At 56.2% G+C, this 10,549-nt stretch overlaps 1 protein-coding gene across 1 annotated transcript in view; it reads left to right on the forward strand.

Moving 5' to 3' along the window:
- The window catches only part of Tekt5 (tektin 5), a 36,957-nt gene that overhangs the window by 21,950 nt on the left and 4,458 nt on the right, over nt 1-10,549 (forward strand). The gene's annotated exons all lie outside the window — the stretch shown is intronic.

Consider the following 10,549-nt stretch of genomic DNA (forward strand, 5'->3'; position numbering starts at 1 on the left):
CCTCAGTCCCCGGCCACCCCGGTCATGGCCCCTTCACACATCTGTGGTGCTCCCTGGCTCTGGTACCCATGCACTTGCACTTTGTTTTGTGTCTCAGGAAATTCAGGGAAGCAGATGTAGAAAGCCACCGGCCTGGGAGAGCAAACAGACCACAGAGGCCTGTGAACGGGGCCTAAAGGCTTCCTCTCATGCCACGGTTCCTCTGGGGTTTTGACTTTCCAGCAGCCGTCAGCATTAGCAAAACCACCCTTCCCAGGAAGGCAGGGCAGGAAGGTGCTGTGTCTGAGTGGCCAGCGCCGCTGCCAAGCCCTGTGTGTCCAGGGAGGGCTGGAACCCACCGTGGAGTGGGAAACGCTCTTGAGCTTTTGCGAGCAGCCGGATCACTTCCAGCGTCGGGGCCTGCGGCCAAGCTACTGACGGCTGGTTTCTAAAACTAGCTGAGCCCTGGGGAGTGGAGCCACCGGCCTGCCCGGGCTGCCCTGAAGGCACCAGCGAGTGCCCGCGAGAAGCTCCTCTCTCCTCAAGTCCCACCGTCCATCGCAGTGCCAAGGAGCAAGTTCCCAGGTGACGCCGTTCGCTTTAACCCCTCCCTCCTTGCCTGCCTCCCTTTCCACAAGGCCTCCGGCCTCGGAAGGCAACAAAATCTAGTTAAAATTAATAACTTCTTTACTCCATGTTCTTCATCTGGTACCCTCTATTAGTGGAAAAGGGGGCTAGTTTTCCACTTGTGGCAATAATATAAAGATTCCATTTCAAGGACATTTATTCAAGGCTGCAATTGGAGTTTATTTGAAGAAAAGTATTAAATAATCGTACCGACGCACGTGGGGCTGGGCAATAGAACGAGGATGTGGCCCAGTGACTAACCTGTGGGAGTTACTGGCGGGAGGATTCCTCCTGCTTAGCTTGCTGCGCCCGCCAGGACAGAGCCGCCCTTTAAGCAAACATCCCACACCGTCATAGCATTTAGCTCAGGGAATAGCCACGTGTCCTGAGACATGGGGACTGGATTTCAAGGGCCATTTTAACTAGACACAATTTTCCTCCAGGTACTGACTTTAGAATGCCCTCCCGCCTCCGGGCTGGCCTTTGCGCCTGGGCACTCTGACTGACGGCCCGTGCATCTCGGCTGGGGCTTCCCTCTCGGCAGCATGCATTTGCACAGAGATGGGAATCATTTTAGTGGCTCTCAACTGGAGGTGACTCTGTCCCCCAGGGGACACGTGTCTGGAAGCATCTTTGGTTGCTACACCTGCGTGACGGGGTGCTACTGGCATCTCGTGGAGAGCAGCCAGGGATGCCATTCACCACCCTCCATGGCCAGGACACCCCCACACCAGAGAAGGACGTCAAATGTCAGCAGGTGCTGAGGCTCAGAAACTCTGCTCTAAAGGAATTTCAGGCAAGAAACTGGGGGTGGGTGGGAGATGTTTTAGGGAGAAGAATTCCAGAATTCTCAGATCTGTTTTTTTTTGGGGGGGGGTTGTTTGTTTTATGGTGCAGGGATTGAACATAGGTCCTTGAGAGGGCTAGGCAAGTGCTCTACCACTGAACCTTCAGACCTGGTTGAGCCCTGAATTTAAGGACTATGGCCTGAAGGAGCCGATTACACTTCTATAAACTGCAAATTTCTAGAAGAGAGACGATGCACACCGTCACTTGGTGAATGGTGTGGTTTTTCAGAGCATCTACACCCCTAGTGAATTGCCATCCCCCACCTTGTTCAAGACAGCTGTCTCCTAGGTCCCAGAGTGGGTGTTCATGTGGCTTCCCCACGGACCCTTGTGGGTTCCCAGCTATCTCAAGCTGTACCCCTCAGGAAAAGGCTCAGGGCCACCAAAGCCCACGGGGTCTCTCCCTGTGGTTCACCTGAGTGCCAAGAGGAATCAAAGGCCCTTGCAGAGTCACGGCAGGCTCGGGTGTCATCCTGTACCTGGGTGGCGAGTACCGAGAGAGGCCTGCATGAGGGGTCTCGAGCTCCAGCCTAGGGGGTGAGGGAGTGGGAGGATGGGGCATTGCATCACCAGTGGTGGGTCCGTGGGGACACTGCCAAATGGAAGAGGCACCACTGGCATCAAGAAAACAGGGCCAAGACCCAGTGGCGGGCAGCTTCCCAGGCAGGCGCCGGCTCCTCCCGCGGATACCACCCAGGCGCAGGGACGCAGGTGCGGCCCTTCTCTGCCACTTCCGCTGGCGTCGGCCAATCCTGCGCTCAAGGGGGCGCGGGCAGGGCGCGGTGGAGGGGTGCTGCAGAGGCTGCCCAGGGCTGCGGCAGGGTGTGCACCCGCGGCTCCGTGCGCCCTTCAGTTGATGACTTGTCCGCCTCCCACCCTCTCCGCACCTTCGGCTTCAACGTGGCTTGTCTCCTGGTCCGACTTCCTCCTCCACCTCCTGCATCCATTCCCCTAGCTGAGCCCCCCAGGGCGGTGCAGAGGGCTGCCTTCAGTTCCCACTGGAGCTTCCTGGCTGCGTCACCACGGCCAGGTTGCGCAACCTCTCTTTGCTTGTTTCCTCCTCGGTCAGAAGGGAGCTGTTGGCAAGTAGTTGTGAGAATAAGAGCAGAGTCACGTGGCAAGTGATGGAAGACTCTTAGCTCTGCAGATGGTGGAAAGCCATGGTCTCATTTCTGACCGGCTGAAGAGGGGGCGAGCGCAGGCACTGGGTGGAATTTTGATATGGGTAAGGGGTCTCGGGAAAGTAACCAACCCCTCTGAATCTGTTTCCTAATCCATAAGAAAGGAATGATCCAATATCCAGCTGTGAGGAACACCGAACTGGTCCAGATGAGCTGGTCTCTGGGGCACCTCGAGGGAGTCCCGTCGTATTGGTCAGGGCATGGCCTTCAGTAGACCCTTTAGAGTTGCCCTGATTTGCTCCACAGCCAGGGTGGAGAACCGTGACTGAGAACAGGTTTGGAGTTCAGACCAGTGGTTATCTAAGTGTGGTCCGTGGGCCCGCAGCATGAGCATCCCCTGGGAATGTGTGAGAAATGCAGATTATTGGGGTCCATCCTGGACCCACTGAATCAGAAACTGCAAGTGGGACCTGGGGTCTGAGTTTTAACAAGCCCTCCGTGTGTGCGCTCTGGGTGTCTGTGCACAACAGATGTGAGTCCCTCCCCCTTCCCTCTCTCCCCGCCAGGGACGCGCACTTAGCAGATCCTATTTGCCAGACTGAGTTAGGGTTTGGGGATACATCAGTGAGCACGAGAGACAAGATCCTTGCCTTCAGGGACCTTATTCTAGTGGAGGAGACAGATTTTTAAAAATAGGCAAATAATTAAAAATTACAATAGGTGTCAAGGACATCCTCCAAGACCTGAAACAGCGGATTACCATGGATTTTCACAAGAGCATCATGGCCTCCTCCTGAGCAGGGAACCCACCCTCCCCTGTTTCCAAAGGACTTTCAGGACACTGGCCCCAGACTGCCACTCCATAGCTGAGATTGTGTTGGTCTGGCTTTGTCTGAAGGCGGCTGAATCACTGCTTGACAGAAGCAGCACATAGCTGGCTTGCTCAGCATCTCCGCCTGGAGAAGTGGTTCTCAACCAAGGCATTTGCCAATGTCTGGAAACATTTTTGGTTTTCACAACTGGTGGGGAATGCTACTAGCATACAGTGCTTTGGGGCCAGGAGCTTCTAAACACTTGAATGCCAAGGGTGCGGAGGCAAAGAACCCCAGCTTAGGAGCCTTCATGTCCTGAATTCCTGGCCAGGGCTTTCTGGAGCCCTCCTCTCTTTTCTCTCTTTATTTCTTGGCTTGGCTGAACTTGAAAATCTTCCATCATCTGACCAGAAAAATGATTCCAAACTGTCTACCCCCTTCCCAAGCTGGGGAATCTGCACAGAGCCAGGCATCTCCTTGGAAACCCCTTGGCTTCGTGTGGTTTGGAAAACAATAAATTTGCAAGGTAGCACAAAGCATCCCGAAACCTAAAGCCGGCTGGAACTGCTAAATCCATTTTTTCCCCTCCACATCAAAAATAAGTTCCTGGCCTTAGAGGCTTTTTCTGCTGTCACAAGATGTCGGGAGATAGTTTTACATGGCAAACGGTCTTGCCAGAGGTAGTATCTTCCCTTGCAAAGCTGTGGATTCTGTTCCAGCCAGGGATTTGCACACTTTTCCGCTGAGCCAAGGTTGATTTCTTTGGAGTCAGACCTGATGATGGCCTTTCATGCACCATGCGCGGCCAGAGACTGTTCCCAGGGTGGACCTTACCCTTTCTACACCCTGGGGGCTGGGTCAGGGTGGCAATTGGCTTCCAACCAGATGAGGGTGATCATAGCTGAATTTGCCCCCTGCCACAAGTGGCAGGAGAAAGAAGAGACCCAGTAGCCTGACTCAGTGTGGCCAGGGTTCTAAGAGTCTGCCTTCAGTCAACCCATCTCTCCCTCCCAGACCCTGTGAAGAAGGGTTTATTATGAGCCCCATTTTACAGACGAGAAAACTGAGGACAAGTGATTTGCTGAAAGCCCTCCTGCCCACGCCACACTCCAGCTATTTCCTGGCAGAGCTGGGGTGTCTTGCTCTGGTTTGGGGGTAATAAGGACCTTTCCTCCAGCCCACAGCCTCATCATAACCCCAATTAGGTTTACTAATTTGGGTCTCACACCAGTTTTATTTCCCCCCTGCCCTGTCCCAGGACATTTAGCAAGATCTGGAAACATTTTGGTTGTTACATATGGTGAGGATGAGCTACTAGGGTGGGGGCCGGGGCTGCTGCTAGCACAGAGAGCCCCCACCCCCAGAGTCAAGTGACTTGGAATGAAGGTTTAAAAAGCATGAATAGGTAGGTGGTTAGGCAGGTGGACAGATAGACTGGACACATTACCTGGGTCACCTAAATCATTCCTCAGAGTCATCCTCTGGCCTAGTGCTATTATTATCTCCATTTCACAGGTGGGGAAACCAAGGCCCAGAGAGGGTTGGCGATTTGCCAGGGCCACAGCCTTGCCAGTGGAAGTGCCCATTTGGGCGCAGGCTGGTGGCTCCCAAGCCTCCCTTCTAGGAGGGTGTTCCTGATTTTGGGGATGGGCAGCCTGAAATCTGTGACCCATTACTGATCCCGGTCTCTCGCCCTCTGTATTCCATGAGTTAGCAAGTCCTCCCGTTTTCCCTTTGAATACCCTTGTGACCTGTTCCTTGTGCGTCTCTCCATCCCATATTGGTGCCAGTCCTCCTGTCTCAGCATCCCCATCCTGGTCCCTGTCTGTCCTCTGAATGGCAGCCAGAGACCTGCCTACACCCACAAATCTGACCACAGGTTTCCCACCTTGAAACTTTCATACAAATCACTCCAGGAGTTTGTTGAAATGCAGATTCGGTTCCTAGGTCTGGGGCAGGACCTGAGATTCTGCATTTCTAGCACACTCTCAGAGTCCAAGGCTGCTGGTCCCTGGACTGCAATTGACTAGCCAGCTGCTACAGAAACTGTTCCTGGAACATCAGAAGTCCAGGCGAGCAGCAGCTCATATCAGGTAGGCAGCTCAGGGAGATGATGGCTCACAGCAGAGGCTGCACACTAACAGAGGGAGGGCCACACACCCACCCACAGTGTTTATGTAAATAAAGTTTTATTGGAATGCAGCTACACAGTACACTTACTCGTGTTTGTGGCTGCTTTTGTGCTACAAGGACCAAGTTGAGTAATTTCAACAGAAACCATAAGGCTGTGTGTTGGGACCCCCAGTGGCCTGGAGGGGACTGACTTGGAGACTTTAGACACTGGAAAGATGGTGGGCAATTGAATCTAAATCGAAAGGACAGAGACTCAGAGGGCCAATGGTGTAGTCAGGGAGCCTGAGAAGCCCGAGCGCCGATGTCCACGGCAGGAGAAGATGGACGTCCCAAGTCACACAGAGGAAGAATTCACCTTTCCTCTGCCTTTGTGTTCACTGGGGTCCTCAGTGGTTGGATGAGGCCTAGTCATGTTGGACGGGCCTTTTCAGTCCATCAATTCAAATGCTCATCTCTTCCAGAAACACCCTCCCAGACCACCCAGAAATAATGTTTTGCCAGCTGTCTGGGCACCCCTTAGTCCAAACCAGTTGACGCAGAATTAGCACACGTACCTCATTAATCCTCACAACAACCCTGGGGGTGAGTTATTGTATCAGTGTTACAGTCAAAAGAACAAGTGCTGCACACTGTGTCTGCAGCTAGGCGGTCCTCAACAGATGTCAAGTTCAGACTGCATGAGGCACAGAGAAGTTGTGATCTATGGAAGGTCACACAGCAAATAAGAGCAGGAGCTGGAATATGTGACTGCAGAGAGGTGATGAGGCCTGTCCCTGGAGAGAAGGATGTGAGGGGCTTAGGAATCTGCTTTCCTAGGTTCATCTCTTTTTTATTATTTTTTTATTGGTACCAGGGATTGAACTCAGGGGCACTCAATCACTGAGCCACATCCCCAGCCCTATTTTGTATTTTATTTAGAGACAGTGTCTCACTGAGTTGCTTAGTGCCTCGCTTTTGCTGAGGCTGGCTTTGAACCCGCAATCCTCCTGCCTCAGCCTCCGGAGCCGCTGGGATGACAGGCGCGCGCCACTGCGCCTGGCAGTTCGTCTGATTTTGATGTAGGCGGCCTGCAGCATGAGGGTGTAGAGCTCAGGCTGGGAGAGGAAGGGAGGTGAGCGTCACCCTCTTCCCAACTGAGTTCCTGCTCTGAGCCAGGGCGGGAAAGGCAGGGAAGGCTGCCAGACCCAGGGTGCCAAGTCTCCTCCCCTCGGGTGACGCCCTGGGCCAATCCCCAGCGGCCCCGCCCACCCTCCAGATGAGCCAGACTGTGCCCAGGAGCCGCTTGCCCTTATGATGGGAACCGAAAGATTACGGTCCCTGTGGAGGGTCTGGGGCCCAGAGCAGCCCCTCAGAGCTCGGGGACCAGGCCGAGGGACGCCAGCCCTGCGTGTGTGTGTGTGTGTGTGTGTGTGTGTGTGTGTGTCCATACGTGAGAGATTGCCGTACCTGGCCGGAGTCAGGTGGGGAGCAAGCTGCCGTGGCTTTCTTGTGGCACTTCACAGGATGTGTTTCTGAGGAAACTGGCCCCTCGGGAAGAGCTGGGTGTGCCACCATTGCTCAGAGTATGCCCGTACGCGTGCGTGTCTCTCCAGCTCTGTAGGGGCAGCGAGGAGTCCACACACTTGCCGGTGTTTTCAGGAACAACCCCGCCCGGGCACTGTTCAATGGGGTGGTCAGGAAGGCGATCTTGCATTTTAGCCACAGGCCACAGGAGGCTGGGGAATGAACCACGTGATATCTTGCGGGGTCTATCAGAGGGCAGCCTGTGCAAAGGCCCTGTGGGGCGAGCACGTTTGGTTTGACGTGAATGAGTGGCTACTCCAGCTCTGGGAGCAGGTGGGTGGGTGGTGAATGCCACAGGAGGAGTGGGTGTTTGTGACCCGCACTGTGTGTGTGTCTGTGAGTGCACACACTCGAGACTAAGGAGCACATGCACACTTGCCCAGGCTGCTTCTCTGCAGGCCGCCTGTGCTCCCAGCCTCCCCTGCCTGGACAGGGTCTGCATTGTCTGGGTCATAGCAGGAAGAGGCCAGCTCTGGGCCTGAGGGCTGGAGCTCCAGGTTTTCGAGGTTCATCCACATAGACTCCCCCGCCCCCCTGCCCACTTGGGGCTCCTGCTTGACCTTGGCTTATGGTCAAGTTCCTGCCTGCAGCCGTTAACCCACTTCTCAGAGGTTCCCTAATTTCTGCATATTGCTGTATCACCTGCGCCCACGGCTGACCTGGCTGCACCTCTGAATCACCCGGGAGCGTCTGAGGAGTCCTGGTGCCCGGGCGGCAGCTCGAGACCAGACCCTGGGTGGGCGGGGCCAGGTGTTCCCTGTGCCGCCAAGTTGGGAATGGCTCTTACCATTAGGTAGTATTTTTTTTTTCAAATTTCTCCCTTAAAAAATAAGGAAGTTATTTTTAGAGGACACTTGGACCCTCTTAGGGCGGCAGGGAGTTTCCCCTCCAGTCCCTGGTGAAGACGGTGACATTATGTCCGTCAGAGTTCCTGGCAGAACCGTTGTGCGAAGCCCTCCCTCACGTGCCTGTCGCTTATCACCAGGTGGCATTCTCGCTCTTTCTCCGGTTCGCCCAGTTTGATTGTCACATGGCTCCCTTGATGTTGGGTTCTTATCCGGGTATCTGGAGTTTTGCGCGGACTTTCAAGCTCTTGGAGGGAGCGTGCTATCGCGTGCCTTCCGGGCCTGCTTTCCTCACCTGGCGTGGTGGGAAGGCCAGCGCTGAGGCCGTGCTCGGCTGAGCCTCCTCACGGAACGCTGGAGGCCCACAGTCATGGGCACCTGCTGGTGGTCTGCTGGCCGCCCACCATAGGCAACACTGCATGGAACGTGTGCCTCCTGGGGGTCACGGGTGACGGGTTCCTACACTATATGCCCAGGAGTGACTCACTGGACTTGCAGGTCCTCTGGATTGGTCCTGTCCCACTGACTTGCTCTCCAAAGAGGCCACATCAGTGGCTCTAACTTAGGATAAGGGTCCAGTTGGCTTCCTCCTTGGCTGCTGTCTCTGACCCTGCCCCTGGTCAGCCCACACTGTGGTCTGCCTCCTGGCCCTGGGGCTGTGGGACGGTCACAGTCCTCAAGTTTCTGGAGGCTGACCCACCCGCCTGGGCTCTGGAGGTGCACAGCTCTGAGGACTTGGGTGGGGGTGCGTGGCTTCTCCTCCCCTTCTGATGAAGCAGCCGTGGCTGCAGGTGACAGGCTGGGAAGGCCTATTGGCCGTGCTCACGCTGCCTCGGCTGGGCTGGTTTCCTTGTGGTGTGTGTCGCCAGACAGTTCTAGAGCAGCCGGTTCTGGAAAAACCCGAGCTTCTGGAAAACCCACAGGCAGGCTCACTTGAGAAGAGCAGCCGAGTGCTGAGGGGACGCAAAGCGCAACTGGCCCCTCCTGGGCCCAGGCCCTCGGCACCCGCTTCCCTCCCTAGCTCCAGCTTGCTCCCTCACTACACTCTCGGATTTCCTGGGGACGCGCAGCAGGATTTGGGCTTCCTGGATTCTGTCACTCTGGGCCACCCTCTCGTGTGCTAGCAGGTCTGACCCTGCACCTCGATTTAAGTGGAGTCGTTTCAAGTTCCTAAACAATACGCTTGTTTAAAAGAGTCACGCCGTCAGTGGATAAGTGGAAGGCCAGCAGCCCTTGCTGGGCAGGGCAGGCTGCTGACACGCAGTCGGGCCGATGCCCGGGAGCCTGGCCGTTCCACCGCTGTGCCTGCCCCCGAGGGAGATGACCGGGATGGGGTCCTTGGGTTTGAGAGGAAGTGACAGGGAGCTAGCAGCCTCGTTTTCCTCATCTAAAATCAGGAACGCTGCTGGAACCTTCAGCAGAGGACCGATTTGCTCCTCCATGAGGAGGTCCTCGTGCGGGGCTCTCAGGCCTGGCCTGGAGCCACACTGGAGGAGCTGTCCAGGCGTGGCTGCCCTTGACCAGGTGTGGCCCCTGCACGGGGGTTCGGGCCTGAAGTGCCCCCACCCACCCGTGTGCTGCACACAGAGCCACCTGGCCAGTGTTTCAGCAGCAGGTAGAAAGAACCTGAGCTTCTGAGATGGGAAGGGACGCTCGTCCTGCTCCTGTGGACACCTGTGGAGCAGGGGAAAGTGAAGCCTGCACACGGGAGGGCCGCAAGGACGGGAGGTCTGCCCTGTCCCCTGATCCTCCGCCTGGCGCAGTGCCTGCTGAGGAGGTCCCACGCACCCCGCGCACTGGACTCTGCAGTGAGCCACGCAGTGCCTGAGCCCCGCGGCAGCCCTTCCCTGACCAGGCCTCAGGCCCTCTGTGGAGTGTCAGGCCTGGTGAGGCTGGTCCGGCCCTGAGCAGGGGCACCAAGGGCCAAGAGAGTGAACCAGGAGAAGTGCGGCCTCAGGTCACTGACCTGGGGACCTGCCGTGGGTGAGCCGGGCGGGGACGGAGCTGGCGGCACCACTGGGGCCTCTCACCACCAGCCCAACCCTCGGCCATGACCCTCCCTTTCCACCCCAGCCACAGGCTCCCCGAGTAGGGTGTCCAGATGGCTGGGTGCAGGGCCACCAGGGAGCATTTGTGGGCTATAGAAGGCTGTGTTCTCCCACGCCCCGCGAGGCGGACCTCCTGGAGCTTTTGAATCCCCCCCCGGAAACCTCCCCAAAGGGCAGGATTCCCAGGAAAGTCCCCAGGGCTTCCAAGAATTGATGTGTGTACGTGGCACTAACGGGCTGGGCCCAGAACACTCTAGGGGTGATGTTTAACCAGCCAGGGGTCGCTCCCTGGGAGCCGGTGGGGGCCAGCCTCCCTCCCAGATGTGCTGTGAAGGAGGCTGGGCAGCCTCCCCACCCTCTCCTGACTCAGCCGCCCGTCTCCACCCTCTGCAAGAAACAGGCATCTTCGTCCTCTTGAAGTAGCAGAACTGTCTTTCCTGGCCCTTTTCTTAAGCTAATAGGGAAGCCGGGCTTTCATACTTGGACAAAATTGACTTTTAAGCAGTGTCTTGGTGCCTGTAGGATATGGGTCTGACTCCCTAAAATAGCCATCCTCAGGTATCTGTGAATATT

The sequence above is a fragment of the Sciurus carolinensis genome, chromosome 18 (assembly GCF_902686445.1).
Source record: "Sciurus carolinensis chromosome 18, mSciCar1.2, whole genome shotgun sequence".
In the NCBI taxonomy this organism is placed as follows: domain Eukaryota; kingdom Metazoa; phylum Chordata; class Mammalia; order Rodentia; family Sciuridae; genus Sciurus; species Sciurus carolinensis.